The 16,404-nt window shown below is 47.3% G+C and overlaps 1 protein-coding gene across 6 annotated transcripts in view; it reads left to right on the top strand.

Annotated features, from left to right (window-relative positions):
• The first annotated feature begins 4,608 nt into the window (after nt 1–4,608).
• Nucleotides 4,609–16,404, top strand: part of FGF1 (fibroblast growth factor 1) — a 68,612-nt gene continuing 56,816 nt past the window's right edge. For all 6 annotated transcript variants that reach the window (XM_073355703.1, XM_073355706.1, XM_073355705.1 and 3 more), the window contains exons 1-2: nt 4,609–5,023; nt 8,763–8,976. The gene's annotated coding sequence lies outside the window, so the exon portion shown is untranslated. The remainder of the gene's footprint in view (nt 5,024–8,762; nt 8,977–16,404) is intronic.

Below are 16,404 nucleotides of genomic sequence, written 5' to 3'. Positions count from 1 at the left end.
CTGTTCTCTGATACCATAAGATCTGTTTTATACAAAGCCAGTAACACATGGCAAATTTTTCTATATGTGCTTTAAAATCATCATTTTACATGCTGTCTTTGGACTACAAGATATAACCCATCTCTCAGCCCAAAATTTGACTCAGAAATTGGGCATTGTCACTATTTATTACACGATCTGATAGTATATTAAACTGAGGTTTTAGGAAATCATAGTCACATTAGGAAAATGTTTAATAGATTCCCCTGCTACATTTAAAAGTCAGAGGGTTGCACATGTGCACGGACAGGCTAGTTCAATGGGGCTCTGATCTCAGCTGGCGACAATGAAATACAAATAAAATAATAATAATAATAAGCCCTGCCAGGCAAAAGGTTACTTTCTGAACAGAGGTGCTGATATTTTAACCCCATTCACAGCTGCTATATATGCACCACAGGGTTTAAACAGACAGTCCAGCCAAGTAGATTAAATGCTATACTGGACAAGTGCATTTCCCTGCTGTTACGTAAGGAGTTGGTTAGCCTGCATCTGTACTGGAGATAGAATGGGACAGTGATTGCAGGAAAATACTGGGGTATCTGGGTTCTTTTTTCATTTTTGTAAATTACTTGCTGGATCACTTCGGCCCAAATGTTCAAGAGGGTCCGTCCGCTTGGGGGCCTCAAGTTTCAGGCACTCTGCATGACACACCTATAGGCTGATTTTCAGAGTTGTTGAGGATTCACAGTTTCAACTAAAGGCAATGGGCCCTGCAGTTGGTTGGCACCTCCAAAATCCTGGCTGTCACCCTCTCAAGTGGGGCTCTCAAAATAAGTGGACTTTCCTGAAAACTTGGGTTTTACCATTTCTGTACCATTTGTGAACTGGGGAGAATATTAACTTACAGGGGTGTTGTGAGAAATAATGAATATGTATTACAGAGCTGGATCTGAACCCCAGACTCGGATCCGAACACGCTTGAACTTGGGGGAAGTTCACATTCAGCTGCAGAATTCATGGTGGGTCTGTGTCCACATAATGATCTCCATGGAAACCCATGTCTAATTTGTAGGGCTCTCTAAGATCCTCCAGTGGCAAGGACAATATAAGTGTGAAGCAGTAGCAGTAATAATAATGAGTAACAATAAGAATAACAATAAGAATTTATTACCAAACCTAGTAATTTCTGATCTTTGTGTGAAACTGAGCTGCTTGCTCTCAAAAAATCCTTCTCTTGCTCACATGGGGGCTGGAACAATTTATACAGTGGGGGTGCTGAGTGGCATTGAACCAAACTGTAAGCCCTGTATATGATGGAAAGCACTTCAAGCCTGGGGGTGCAGCAACACCCCCTGTATTCCCAGTTCCAGCACCTATGCTTGCCCAGTTTCATTTCTACAGGCTGATATCTTCATACATGCAAAAAGTGTTCAGACCATTATTGTGAATTGCACTGGGTTTGATCTTAAGCAGTGCTGAGCATTTACATTCCCACAGAACGCATAGGAGCTGTGAGTTTTCTGCAACAATCAGTATCAGGCCCTAAGTGCACCAAAACACTGTGGGCAGATGCCTTGCACAGATCCTGACAGCAAAACTTCTCGGATAGGCTTATTTCAATTTCCTGGCGGCCAAAACAGAGTTGTCTGTCTCATTGTCTTTCCTTGGCCGACACTGTGTTTCTGGGACACATAATATGGCTGTTTAGGGCAGAGACAGCAATGCCTCGGCTTTCTGCAGTAGGGAGACAGCGAACATTTTAAACACACACCTGCACGCACGCACGCTCAGGTGATATGGCATGAAAGGAAGGTCTAAACTGACCCTGGATTTTCTCCTTGGAAATGCCTCCAGTGTAAATTGTGTATTGACCAAGGAAGCTGGATTCCTCAGCCAAAATGTTTTCCTGGACTTCTTTGAGCTGCACAGTGATAGAGCCCTTCACTGGAGATTCAGAGGGAATCAGCTATGTTGAGCTCTTCCCTGTGTAGTTTTAGCTGGGGGGGTGTCTGGGGGAGAGGTGCTCCCTGAAGATGACAGCACTAGGATTCGGAAACAGTTCCTACATTTCCACCAGCCTTTCTACTGGACTCTGCAGCCATTGACATGATACTCCATCAAAGCCAGAGCCATTACAATAACTATCCAACCCCTGCAGCTTGTTAAGACTGGCTTTTCATCTGGTCTTTCTATTAATTCTGGCTGTGCACTTCACACTGTAGTCGTTTTTGGGCTGGGACCATGTCCTCCTCTGTGTTCTGTGAAGCCTAACCACACACCGGTGATTCATTAATAATGGCCCCGTCCTATGAGACCCTCCACTGCCATGGTGGTCAATGCTCAGAATAATGTGAGAGCCTGAGGCACTCACACCTGGGCATAAGAATTGCCCAGAAACCTGGAAGGAGTTGGGGGGAGGCTCACAGGCAGGAGGGAGAGAGGTGTTTGGAAGGTATATCCCAGGCCCTCAGTGTGCAGCATGACTCTCTTTTGTTTAGATGGGCGTTGTACCCACTGTCTGAAAGCCACAGCTTTCTTGGGAGTGATCGGTCACCGGTGCTACTCACAAGACGCTAGATAGAGAAGTTCAGACCTAGAACCAGGTGTAGATGTTCCAGGGGAGAATGGACATGGAGGTAGGGCGCAGGCTCTTCTCTAGAGAGAACGGTCCCAGATTCCCGCACATCAGCTGCATTTCAAAGAGACCAGCTGGGTGATCTCAAAACAGGAGAACCCCTGCCCCTTCCAATCCCTCATGCTATAGATCTGCCCAAGTCCTTGCATGTGGAAGGGATTCAAGAGAGCAGGCCACTGTTGCCTTCCCAGCGAGCCAGCTCAGAGCACTCAGCCACTCATCCCCTCCCAACCCATCCAATGAAGCACCAATGTCAGGAACTCTGCCCCCTCCCTTTCCCTGCAGTTGTCATGAACTCCAGCAGCTCCTCCCCCAATGTCATTCCTGTGGCCTCCCCAGCAGCTCTGCTCCCTACAGAAACTCTGTCCTTTTACAGGGTGCTCTGCCCCCTCCCTGGACACCCACCCTGCCTCCAATTCCACTCCTGTCCTTCCTGTAGCAGCTGCACCCAGGTACTGAAAGCCTTCATCCCACAAGCCTGTCTGCTGCCCCTCGTCCTTCCTCCCCACCACCCCACTCACTGTCCCCAGAGCCTCTTACAGGAACTCTCTGCTCCCTCCTCCCCGCAGTCACTGCCCCTCTGGGGGGAATGTGTGTGCATGAGCGATGGGTGCGGAGAGCATGTGTTTATGGTGGGTACAGGTTACAAACTGTGACTTTTCCTCCTCTACTCTCTCCGCTGGAATTACTGCTATTATTAGAGTGAGTGTGTGTGTGTAGAGAGAGGGAGCAGGAACGTGATGGATAGGGAGAGTGGGGGTGTGCAGAACAGGAGGAGGGAAGCCTGAATTCCCTTAAAATCTTCTAGAATGTGGGACGTTGAACATGGGCCCGACCCCCACTTCACATTATTCGCTTTCCCACAGCTCCCCAACTCACCCTCAGCTGTTAATGGACCTGCATGAGCAAGAGAGAAGCAATTCCACAAACACTGATGCCTTTCACAAACACCCTCTTGTTCAAAACCTCCAACACCTGCCAGAGGTCTGCCAGCTCCGTGCTCTCTGAATAACTGAACAGCTTTGCCTCCTACCCCTCGTATTTCAGGCAGAAAACAGGTAGGATCACAGAGCAAAGCAGTGCAGCTTGTTAGACTGCAGGTGCCAGTGTTTGACAAGTTGTTAGTCCATTAGTCCTTTCTCCCTTCCTCCCAAGGAATGGCCTGCCAGATATTTGCCTTTGGCTTCTGCACAGCATTCCTGTCAGCAGGAAGCTCAGCCCATGTGGAGTGTATATGACCCTGGGAAGTCTTGAGTGCCCACAACACCTACTGAGATCACCAATTGAGTACTTTGCAGGATCAAGTACAGCAGCCACCCATTCTTAAGGCTGCCGTAATATGCCTAGCACCATTTTTATGTGCCCCCTGCTTCCAGCCACTTCCCAGCACATGTGGATTTCCTCGTGTGAAACCAATTTGTTAGTCTCTAAGGTGCCACAAGTACTCCTCTGTTCTTTTTGCCAGTTTCACAAACACTCTCGTACCATTTACAAGAACTCAAGCAATCCTGCTTCCTGTTGAGGCATAGTATATAGAGAATATAAAGCGAAACTGGTTTATAGTGAACTGGCAAATAAGGAAACTGCATGTGGAGGGAGAGCAAGCCCCTGTGAGTTCAGGGCAATGTACAAATTGCAGTTCCACTCATCACAAACCATCTCTGACCACAGCGCAGCTGTTTGGGGAAAAAAATGGCTTTGCTGCAAGAGAGTTACACCAGACAATGGGAAAGAATCAGTGAGAACACCACACCTAACTGAGAAGCTTTTAAGCCCATCATCATGGCAGCTGTTCAAAGCTCCCTGGAGCCCTCCAAGCACATGGGGGAGGCAGACTGGATGAAATCCATGTCCCTTCACCTGGGCTCATGTCCAGCCCCAAAATAGCTCTTGTGCCAAGTCCAAAAAAAAGATCACATGAGAAGGAAAAAAAGAAAAGCAAATTATTTCCCTTATTTTCTTAGTTTGTCCTACGTGGGTGGCAGTATAGAGACCTGAGCTTCCAGGGGCTTCACTACCTCAGGGTCCCACCTCAACCTGCTCAATGATGGATGCCAGATTTTGACTGGGACCCGACAGCGATCTGGATTTGTTAGTGAGCTTGGTGATACTATTTTCACTTGGAGCCATTTTTTGTGAGCTTTTCTGTATGTCTCTCCTTTCAGGATCCTCTTGGCCTTCAGTGAAGAAGACCGATCTGGGAAAGGGCCCCCCTGTTCCAACACAACATCTAACCGCCCTATAGGCAGGTCAACAGCATCGCCTCCTTTAGGGAAACTCTCTTCCTTAGCTGTTGGAAAGAACTCCCTTCCTCCCACAGCTCCAGCCCTGTCGCTCCTACTTTTCAGCAGTGTGTGCTAACCAGAGCAGAAACCAGCCCGAGAGCGCCTGAGCCTGAGAACCAAGGTGAGTGTTACAGCACCTCAGTCCTCTCAGGGGGCTTCTGAACTCTTGGGTTCCCTACAGGGCATCCTGCCTTGGCACAACAGTGGGGAAGCTTCCCAGCGGCTTTGATGTTTGCTTCCCCCTCTCAGATGATCTGCAGTGTGTTTTTTGAACTCCCACTGAAGCTTACAGGCTGGGCTGGCTGCGTATTGCAGGGGGAACAATCAGGGTTTTTCTTGATCTCTGGGCTTCAAGTCCTGAGTCACATTTGCTCCGCTGCAGCAGAAAACTAGGATTTCTAAGGGGGCCGGGGTTGGAGAAGGGGGATTTCTCCATTTAATTTTTGTTTCCAGGTTGTAGCCGACTGAATTACACTTGCTGAGCAATTTGACCATTATAGCTCCAAGGACAATATGAAGCCAAGCCCTATTATGTGCGGGACGCTGTACGTGTCATTTTAAACAGCTCTGCAGGAAACCTGTGTTAGGTGAAATGGTTTTTGTTATTGCTTCTTCCTGGTTTTGTTTTGGGGGTGGGGGTGAGAGAAAGCTAGGGGGATGGCTGAACCACATACTCCCTGTGTTTGTGTGAGAAAGAGAAAGCAGGCAGTCACACCCACTGCTTCCTGGAGGGAGAAAGTGGCTCTTTAGTTAAGTGTTTACTGTATTTCCAAAGAGCCCAATAAAAAAGTACAGTATTTATGGGGTGCAGAGAAGCGTCCATATGGCTGAGCATGTCAGGAGAAGGGTTTATTACTGATGCCTAGGGCAGGAGTTAGCCATAGGAAGAGGGTTGGGAAGGGTAAAATAGTCCTGAACTACAGTGAGAGTTTTGCAATGTGTCGGAATAGGGGAGACTGAGGGGAGTGACGCTAAATGTAAATTCTTTATGCACATGCACACACACATGTGTGCAAACACACCCATGCTTTATGTATCTTGTGGTACAGACAGATAGTAAGAAGGCAGTATAGAACGGGAGCTAACTAATAGTTTAGGACAAGTTATTTCTGACCCTACTGACTGTCTGCCATTGATTGACTGTACACAGGCTGCTCACTGTGCTCAGAACTCCATGCTGGTGAATATTCATCTGTCCTACACTGGTGGATGCTGTTGCTGTTTGCTGTTAAATGGCTGCTATATTCCACTCCAGAGGTGGCTGTACTTCAGGAGTAGAGGAAATGATGCCTGAATGCAGTGTATAGAGTTAATAATATCTGCAAAACAATTTAGGATGAATAGTGCTGTACTACATTATTATTGCAGGGCAGATCCAGAAGTTCTCACTCAGTCAAATCTCCCATTGTGGTCAAGGGGTAGGGTAAGAACAGAGTAAAAGTTAAGAAGGGACTCCAGGATTTGGCAACGCTCCTAAATGAATGAATCGGTTTCTTGTGTTAACCTGAGTAACTTCCTATGCTCTACTACTGATAACACCTGTAAGATGCAGCTGAGAGCTGGAGAGATGAACAGATGCCAGGACAGGGAAAGAAGGTTGGTACCATCAACTTTCAGTGCTAACATATTTTGAAACAGCATTTAATTAAAACATGTTAGCTAACACTTTTGTTAGTCTACAGAAAGGCATCAGTGTATTTCCAGCTAGGACTGGATTTCCAAATACTTAGGCCATGATCACACAAGGAATAAAGGTATATTTTAACTATGTGTTGGCTAACACCTGTTAACTAACACACACTGAAATCCTAATGTAGACAAAGCAAGGTGTAATTTTAACATGTGTTAATTGGTCAAAACCCCTTGACCAGCTAACCTGTTAAAACTACAGTTTGCCTTGGCTATAGTAGGATTTAAACATGTTAGCACACACATTTTCCCTAGAGGAGGTGAAGCCATAGAGAACAGCAGCTTTCATGGAATTTCCACTGGGTCCGGACATGCTATCATTTGCCTGAGGAAGCTTATCCCCTTGGGATGTCCAGCCAAATTTGTCAGGCTAAAGAGCTTTAGAAAATACAGGGGAGCCTCAGCACTTCTGGATACTTCACCAAGCTTCAACTCTCTTGAGGCCAACCTATCCCTAATCTATCCCTAACCTGTCCCGGTAGTATCACGGGAATGCCTCCATCACAACAGCACCTTCTTGCATAGACTCCCTTCCCATTCTCTGTCAGCTGAGCTGCTTGAAAACAAAGAGAAAACCCCACATTAAACACAGCACCACTGGGGAGTTCCTACCATCTGCAGTCGTGCTTCTCAATCGGACATTGCTTCAGTTCCCGACATCCCAGTGAGGCAGAATGGCCTCCCTCTGGACCCGAGATGGAGGAACCATTTCATTCCCTGTGGTGGGTGCAACTAACTCGGCCCAACCCCCTCGCAGGAAGTGCAGGGGCAGGGCAGGAAGTATAAGAGTAGGGCCCTGCAGCTCAGTGGTGAGCAGATCTGGGAAGGAGGCAGATGTCCCTACTAGACAGCTGAGCCCTTTGTGAGGTCCACAACCGGCTGCAGAACGGATCAGAGTCCTACTGGCCCAGGAGATGGAAGGACCTGGGGAAATACCAAAGGAAGCACCACCCGACTGTGAGCCAGAGCCTGGTGGTGGTGGCAGCGTGATGCCAGGAGAGTGAGATAGGAAGTAGCCCAGGGAAACCAGATGTTGGTCCGGTTGTGTTGCCAGGACGTGAGGCAGCAATATTACGTGTTCCCATTGACCCACTGTGAGCGTCCTGGGCTGGGACATGGTGGATTAGGCTGGGCCTGGGTCCCCCTACCCCTGTCGCTTCCCCACACCTGGAGCTGGCTGCATATTCACCTAGGCCAGAAGGCCTGCACCTGACTGTTGTTGCTTGTCCCAGCCAGGAAGCTGAGGGCTATAGACTGATTGCTTGCTGTACCCTGCCCAGAGGGCTGGAGCCACAGGTTATTGTTGCTTGCCCAGCCATGAGGCTGTGGGTCAAAGACTGTGCAATTACTCAGGAGGCCTAAACCCTAGATGTTTGGTGGGTACTCCAAACAGGGGCTGGAGCTATGAACCAAAGGGCCATGTGCTGGGTCCTGTGGTGGAGATTGGATTGTGGAGCGGGCTGGTCCGTGATCACAAATCAGACCACCCTGACAACATCCGGCCTTCCTCTGGACCCGAGAGGGAGGAACCATTACACACTCTAAAGTGCTTGCGTAGATCTGTGCATGGAAATAAATGAATCTGGCATTTGATAAAGGTTAGAACCTTGCCCTTGCTAAACAGCCAATAAAAGAACCAAACATCAAGGCATGAGGCAAAGAGCTGGGAAGAAAAAAAGAAATACTCCTTTTCCTTCAGCAGTTTTTCTGATCCCACTTCACCACAATCTACTGTTTCCTAGGCAATGGAAGCCTCAAAATAAACAGAAGCCTGTTAGGCTGTGTCCTGTAGTCCATTCAGTTTAACCATCTGCCCAGAAGAAAACCTTTCTAACATGATTTACTTAAGTCCTGCTGCAGTGCTGGCTGACTGCTGGCAGCTCCGCATGCAGATCAAACAGGTCACTTGCTCCCCTTTACTTGTCCTCTTGTCTGTCAGGTGACCGGCTCACATTTATTTTTAAGCTCTGTCATCTTGTGGTATGGTGTGTGTGTATGTGTGTGTTACCGCCTATCAATACACAAGGCCCTGAGGCCGAAAGCAGCTGAAGCGTTAGAATAACCCAGCTGCCTCCAGTTCATACAGAGCTTTTTCGTTTCCCTGCTAGTACCCCCTTTGGAATGATTTAAACAACCTGATGTGCATGTTGCGGCTTGTCGCCTCTCCGCAGAGCTGCAGGAGCAAGGGAACAGGGAAATCCCCAGCATCGAGGGAGAACTGCCGCAGCAGCAGAGTGGAACTGCACAAGCGTCCAGCGGAGGTGAAACCTGACGCACTGCTGACACTCCTCCTTTCCAGTGCGACAGCAGCGGTGTTCCCTGCCTGAGGCAAACACAAGTCCCAGAGCTGCCAGCCACCCCTCTCTCAGGAGCACTGTGCTGCAGGTAAGCTACTACCATCCCCTGGGAGAATCATAGACAAGGCTGAAGGGTGAGGATGCAGAGTGATGTGTGTGGAGGGGAGAGATGGAGGAGAAAGGTTCCAGTAGATGATGCTGTGATTCCTGTAAGTGCTGCAGGCTCTCAGGAATAACGACATCTGAAAATTTCCAGTGCTCCGTCTTCGTTTATAAACGGCAGAGACTGTGGTCCCCCAGCATACTCCTCCTCATACTTCACATTTTTATAGCACACATTCCATCGCAAAGCCTGACTACGGCCGGGAAGCATACAGCCACCTCTGGAGGGAAGAAGCAGACAGCATGCTGTACAGGACTGGGGCTGGGGGTATTCTGGCCAAGTATGGATCAGTAAACCACCCCAGTGCTTACAAAAAGCATCCGGGGACCTTTAAAGGCCACTCAGAATAGACAGGACCATGATCTCATCTGAACGCCACACACAGAAGGCAATTTATCTAGCCCAGGAGGAGGGAAATTGATCCGGTCAGGACTACAAGTAGTTCCTGTGAGTCAGCCTGTTTCAGCACTGATGCTTATACCAGGAAGTCATCATCTCCGATAACAAGGGCCAGGCTGAAGCGTCAGAGTGAGATTCTCAAAAGGGCCTATGTGAGTTAGGACCACAAGCCCTCTTGAAAATCACTGGCACTTCTGCTCCTTACTCACGTGAGCACTTTTGAAAATCACAGCTGATTTTGTAGTGGAGTGGAGCCACCTGCCCCAGCTGGGCAAAATGCTTCCTGGAGCTCTCACGGGCACAAGGGGGCAGGCCCTTTTCACCCCTTTTACACAGGGGCAGCATGGGTTTTCCTTATGGCTGGTGTAATAAATGATTCTGTCAGGGGCACCGTTTCAGATTTTTTGTTGGGGGGGGAGAGCAACTTTAACCATGATTCCAGGGGCTACTTAGACTACTCTAGGTTTTTTTTGCTGATAATAACTTAGAAATTAGTTGACAGGAGCACTGTATCTCATTCTTATGTAAAGAAAGAAAACGATATACACAAACACCAATTAAAGGTATATTTTAGGATTACTTGTAAGTGTACAACAGAAAAACCACACCTGAAAAGTGAAATTTTTCCAGCCTCCATCCGTGTGTGTGTCAATGAGGGACTGTTTCAACTCAAGAACTGGCACCGTGAGCTAATAAATTTCCCACTGAGGTGAAGAACACTATGAGGTGGTGGATTATGGAATTTGTAGGATCAGGCTCGGTAAAATCAGCAAGATGAACATTTACATGATTGCCAGATTTCTACTGCATTACTCGCTCAAAGTCACTTAATAACTAGCGCAAAAATAGCCCTATTTATTGAAACAACGTTGTTGTTTTTAACAACGTATCGGGCTATACCTTTAAAAAAAATCACCATCTATTCTAGAGTGTAATTAAATGATGGATGTTAGTAGCATGGATCTATAATGAACAAATTTTGGCAGCCAAATATTACAAATTGTTCAGATTGGCTTGGGTTTATGTTCACAGAAAGGTTTATACAAATAGTTATGATAAATCCAAAGGATTAAGTTGGAAGGAGGTTCCTAGTGTGTTACTGTAAGGATTGGTGAGAGTAAATATCACCTCAATGAAATTCATAGATGGCACTCAGGTTTGTGAGACTCTGCCACACTCTCAGAAATGTTAAAGAATTAGAACAACAGGAGATAAGAATATTTACCAGCTGGAAGAGAAGGAGCTGCAGCAGACAGCTGCTTGAGGGCAGCAGTTGAGGGCCAGCAGCTCCTCAAAATGTATCTGGGAAAAAGGTCCTAGAAAAGTGCAAACCCACTCTTGGGAGATTTAGTGAAATCTAGGCATTCACAGAGGAATCCATGTTTCTGCATCACAGCCTATGGACCTGACCTGACCCCCTGTAGGCACAGACTCCCACAGACAAGTAAGACTAAATAGTAGAATAACTGACCACACTGGGGTACTGCCATTCATTACAAAATTAGAGAGTTAGAAAAAAGTTGTGAACATTTTAAGTGTTATTTAAACAATATTTTGGTGGCAGCAGCTCATGCTTGTTTCTTCACCGCAGTGAAAGATTACAGGTGGTCATCCATTCTGCAGCACTGCTCTTGCAGCCTGAAACTTCCAAAGCTGGGCTGGCTGTGAGGATAATTATCCCCTGAATGTGCCTCAGGCAGCAGCCCCCTGCCCTGACTGAGCAGCCCCCATCTCTACTGGTGTCACAAAGGGTTGCTCCTGCCTTTTTAACATGTCAGCTTGTGAAGGTGAGGGCCAGATCATGTTGCAATCTGCAGCAAGCATCTTCAGACCTTCCTGCCACCACTCCTTCCGCGTGTTTGTTTAAGGAATGAAAAAATGCTGCAGAGACTCCCAGCTCGCTGTTGGCTCTGCCAGATACTCCTCCGCATTCTTGTTTGCTGAGCAAAGAATAAGCCAGTCAGTGGCGGGGGGAGAGGTGCGAGTGGCTCCCAGCAGGTGGTACAAAACTTGGGCTGGCAGGGGGGCAGGAGCCTCCTTAAATGGCACCCCTGGACTCCGCCCCCGTCCGTTCATTTCTGAGCAGCTGGTGTCCTTCGGCATGCTACCAGGCAGCAGTCGCTATACTCCAGAGCGCGCAGGTGCTGGATCTGTGGCCACCTCCTACAAAGTGGGTGTGGGCTGAGGGAGGGTCACTTGTGCAGCTGTGCAGGGGCCGGCCACAATTAATAGCATTAATTAATTAACTGTTTAATAATTAACACTGAGAAGGATTTTCCAATGTCAGGTCCTGAGTTCCGGGAGGGAGGCAGGCGGACATGAGTAAGAGTCTGGGGTTGGAGCAGAAAGGCCATGGAATATAAGGTCAAGAGAAGAACATGGGCAAACTCACAGCGTAACACAGAAGAGACCACAGGGCTGGACAAAAGAGAACAGTGGAAATAGGACAGAGAAAGGCGGAGCAGGGAAGAGATACTACTCATCAAGGGAAGGGGAGATGAGAAGCAAGAGAATGAAAATGTGAAGTGAGAGGAAAATAAAGTGGAGACAGATCGAATGTGACAGAGCTGGCGGGGTCGGGGGGGGTTGGAAGAAAGGAAAAGTGAGAGAGACTAGTTTATGGTGAGTGAGTTTGACAGTTTCTCTCTGCACTTCCCTGGCAGAGACCCTGTCTCTGCATATTTTGTGATGAGATGGGGTGGCTATTTGGCACACGGAGGTTGTTGATGAATATTGCAGGCTGCTCTGGATTCAGTAGTTAAGTAAATAGGGGAAAGGACAAAGAAAATAACAAGCTTCACCAGAATGCACACTTAGTGGGGACTTAGCTGCTGCAGAAATGTCCCTTGAAACACTTTTCCCCCAGTGTTAGTAACTCCACATGCACTCCAGTCTAAGGAGCTGGGTTCTATTTCTCCCGCAGCAGAGAGATGATGGCGGCAAAAACATTCTTCCCTCCCCCATTCTTTTGTTGCTAAAATCCATTACATTTGGGCTGCAGGGTCCCCTAAACATGATCTTTTTGGCCCTTCCCAAACTCCTAAGCCAGTCCAGACCAAGCTGCAGCAGCACAATGAGACAAAGCAAAAAAATGGTTTAGCCAATCCTGCTTCATCAGTGCAACCTGGGTAGCCTGGAAGTCTAATAACCCTTGGAAGGGTCACCTATGAGGAGTACACAGAATCTACTGACAAGCAAAGGTATAAATTTTAATTGCTTTCAAAGGGCAAGACTCTTGTTGGTGATGATAAGGCAGCACAGTGCTTAACTGTTTTCCCTGTAATATTGGGTTAGATCCTCTTCCTCCAGCCACATAAATATGATTCAGCCGTTCAGAATACAGACTGAATATGTGGCATGGAGTAAACCTAAATCGACTTTGGATCCACCAAACCCTCCAGCCAAACATATAAACTTTGGAGTCTCCTGGACAGACTTTTGTTCCCAGCCTCACCCCTGCCCCTGGGATAGATTCTCCCTCCCATCCTCTCTAAATGGACTCTGGCCTGCCTCCCACTCCTGAGCCCTTGCTCTTCCTCCCAAATGAAGGAGTTCAGCAAACAGCTGGCTGCATCTTCTTCCATTTCTTTATTCCATATCAGTAAGGCTACAATTTAGTCATGGGTATTTTTAGTAAAAGTCATGGACAGGTTACACGGCCCGTGACCTGTCCATGACTTATACTATAAATACCCATAATTAAATCTTGGGATGGCCACTCCTGTGGGGGGCGCACCCCGGGGGGAGCTGGAGCCAGTGGCACCAACTGTCGGGGGCCGCTGGAGCGGCCACTGTTGGGTGGTCACCGGGGCGAGCTGCCCAGGGCCACCCGAGCAGCGGCTGGTGCGGCTGTCCCCGGAGCCACCTGAGCAGCTGTCCTCATTATATGTCACATTCTGTCCTTATGTTAACATTAACCGTGTTTTTAATGGTCTAACAAGTCTTTATCCAGTGCCCACACCATGATATCTGAGTACCCTTGAAATTGCAGCCTCTTGTACTACAGGAATTCAAACCCACTGCTACCCTGTTGTTAGCCTTTGATATTTCGTATTTATGATTTCACTCCCATGATGGGAAGCTGGTGTCCCCAAAATAACGAGAGAGCAAATCAGTCAGCACTGGGCCACTAGTCCCAGGACCACTGAGAAGAGCTGGGCGGGATAAACAGAACGTGCCTCTGAATGCAACGTTTTAAAAGGATTAGGTCAACCATTGCTAATACTATTTGTCTGTGTGAAACAGTGTGTGTTTAATTGGAACCTCCAGCATTCAGACTCAGGCTGTCTCTGCTTTATTTGAGTTTGGCACTGAATGCCCTGGGGTAAAATTGCCTTTCCGGTAATGCACATGGCAGAGTCTGTGCTGTTCTCTTGTTAAACCAACTGCTGTGTCTAGCTTTGTGCTGAAATCACATAGCTGGGCTACCCTGGCTGATCCCCGCATTCCTCCCACCCACACCCGATTGCTCCTGGGTTATTAGTGTGTGCTACGTGAGCTACCTCTAAAGTGTCATTCCTGCGGCGCTGCAATAGACTCCCTCTCACTGGATGCAGAACTAAGCAGAGTTAACGGTGTAGATGAAACACGTGGTGGTACTGGGGCTGATGGATAGCTCAGGGGAGTGCTATTGGGGCATGGAGCTGGTCACCTTTAGAGTACGTGCTCCAGGGCAATTGTTACCCTGATGGCTATTTGCTTTCATCATCTATCAAATGTGGTGGGCTCTGTCAAGTCCATAGTGGATAAGCATCTGTACCACAATTGGTCCCTTGGTAGAAGGGCTAACAACCGAATGGATCTGGAATGGAAACTATCCTTCTTTATTTTTGGGGGGGGGGCCGGGGGCTGTCAGTCTCTAATTAAGATTGTCAGCTCTTTGTGGAAGGAACTGTCTCTCCTTATGTGTTTGTTCACTACCTAGCACTATGGGGCCCCAAGCGCAGTTGTGGCCTCTAGGTGCCACCCTAATACAAATAATAACTTCCCCAAAGTTTGCGGATGTTGAGACCTGCTGGTTGGGGTCAGACCTCTCTCTAATCTCCACCCTTCCTCACAGCCTCGCTTGCTTTGCAACCCCCACCCCCTCCAGAAAGAGGCACATCTTTTTTTTTTCAGTGTGAGTTTCTGTGGAATTCTGTAATTGTGTGTGGTGATTAGAAGAAAAATATTAAAATAACATCAAAGACCCCAAAGCAGTCACCATTCGGTGGGAGGATGCAACGTTTGAATAGCATATAGCAGTCCAGAAACAATTGAGACTCTTAGCCAGCTGAATCTTCAAGAGTCAGTATGTAATTACCCAAATTACCTAAATTTGGAATTTTATCAAGGTACTACTGAGCCCAACACCCCCACCCTTATGAAAAGTGCTCTGAGACCTGTTATTACCACAAGTGGTCAGGACCTAAGGTTTATGTCTCATTTAGAAGTGGCTCTGGGCAGTTAGCACATCTGGTATGAAGGCTTTCCTACAACTCTTTCCAACACCCACAAACGCTCGAGATGGATAGCATGCTATAGTGATGCCAGACTCAGGAGAAAACAGCTCTCCTGTGATAGTCTCGTTTCCTGCTAAATGGAAATAATACCATAATATCAGTTCCTATAACACACATATTCCCATGAATTTGTTCTATATAAACTATTTCCTCCTCTTGATTCATTCACACTTCATACAGCAGCTGTATTGAAATTCAGGGATATCATTGCAAATGCATCTCACACTGAAAGTTTTCCTGAAGTTCTTTCACTAGGTGGAGAGCCAGGCTTGTGCCATTCCTTAAGGCAAACTGAAAGACCTGAGTGCAGAGTTCTGAGTTTCTTCTGCAACAGTTGATGTCATCGCTGACACCTAAAACTGAGGGAGGAGTTGCACAAGGTGTTAGTGACGGCGACTCCTATTATTGGCAAACATGACACCATCAACTTGTGGCTTGGCCAGTCCGGTGGGCATGGGAGGATCTGGGTCTCAACAGTTTAGGTTTTAAAAGAGATAATGCATACAAGTTATACCCCACCCATCTATTCTGTTAATGAAAAAGGAACTTAATTCACTTTTTAAAAGAGAAGCTTTCAGTTCATCTTTAAGCTCTGGTGTAATGGTTCGAGTGTTGTGAAAGATGCCCCTTCACCCTCCTATTGCAGTAGGATCAACACCCTGTGTTTGTTTACGAGGCTCGTGTTTCAAGGACACAAGGGTGGCACGACTTCCACTGGTGGCCCACATTTTGAATGTATCTGGGGTGATTTACTTTAGCCCAAAAGGGACTCCTAATAAATAATTTCACATTGCCAATTTTCAACTAGAGCCTGGTTTACCGTCTCGGAGGGATTATGCAGAGCACTAGAAATATGACTTTAGAAGCTGGCTCTCCTCATGTATTTTAAATGTTTCACTGGATGTGACATGTACGGATAGAGTAATGGGGTACAGTGGAACCTGTACAAGAGGTCACCTACCCTGATTAGGCAACTTCCTGTCTTCAGAGACCACTCCACAGCCCCCCTAAATGGACTGAGTACAACTCTGCTCTACCTTTATTAGCCGCCCACCACTACTAAACAACTTACTTGTTTTGCAGCAGTGGTCAGGTGTGGGGTCTTATTGTGCTGTACAAACACAAAGGAAACCAACCCCCCTCAAAGGGCTTACAGTCTCATTTATGTTATCCCATGGGAAAGCAAGTATCATAAAATTACACCTGCTGCATATAGTAACATTTCCCAACATAAGCCATGCATGAATCTAAACCAGGGAGGGGCAGAGCTCCTATGGTTTGGTGTGGGATAAGTAAGCACCTGACTGTGCATCCCAATTGTCCAAATGGCTGGAGGGTCAGATCCTAACAAGGTGTCAGTCGATAAAACTCCATTTAACCCCTGAGAAGACAATGTCACTGGAAGCAGAATAGGCTTTGTGGCAAGATTTCCACTGCCTCCAGTCAGGCTGGA

This window comes from Lepidochelys kempii, chromosome 8 (genome assembly GCF_965140265.1).
Source record: "Lepidochelys kempii isolate rLepKem1 chromosome 8, rLepKem1.hap2, whole genome shotgun sequence".
Classification (NCBI taxonomy): Eukaryota; Metazoa; Chordata; order Testudines; family Cheloniidae; genus Lepidochelys; species Lepidochelys kempii.
The sequence above is the reverse complement of the archived record's forward strand: the minus strand, read 5'-3'. Positions and strand labels throughout refer to the sequence as shown.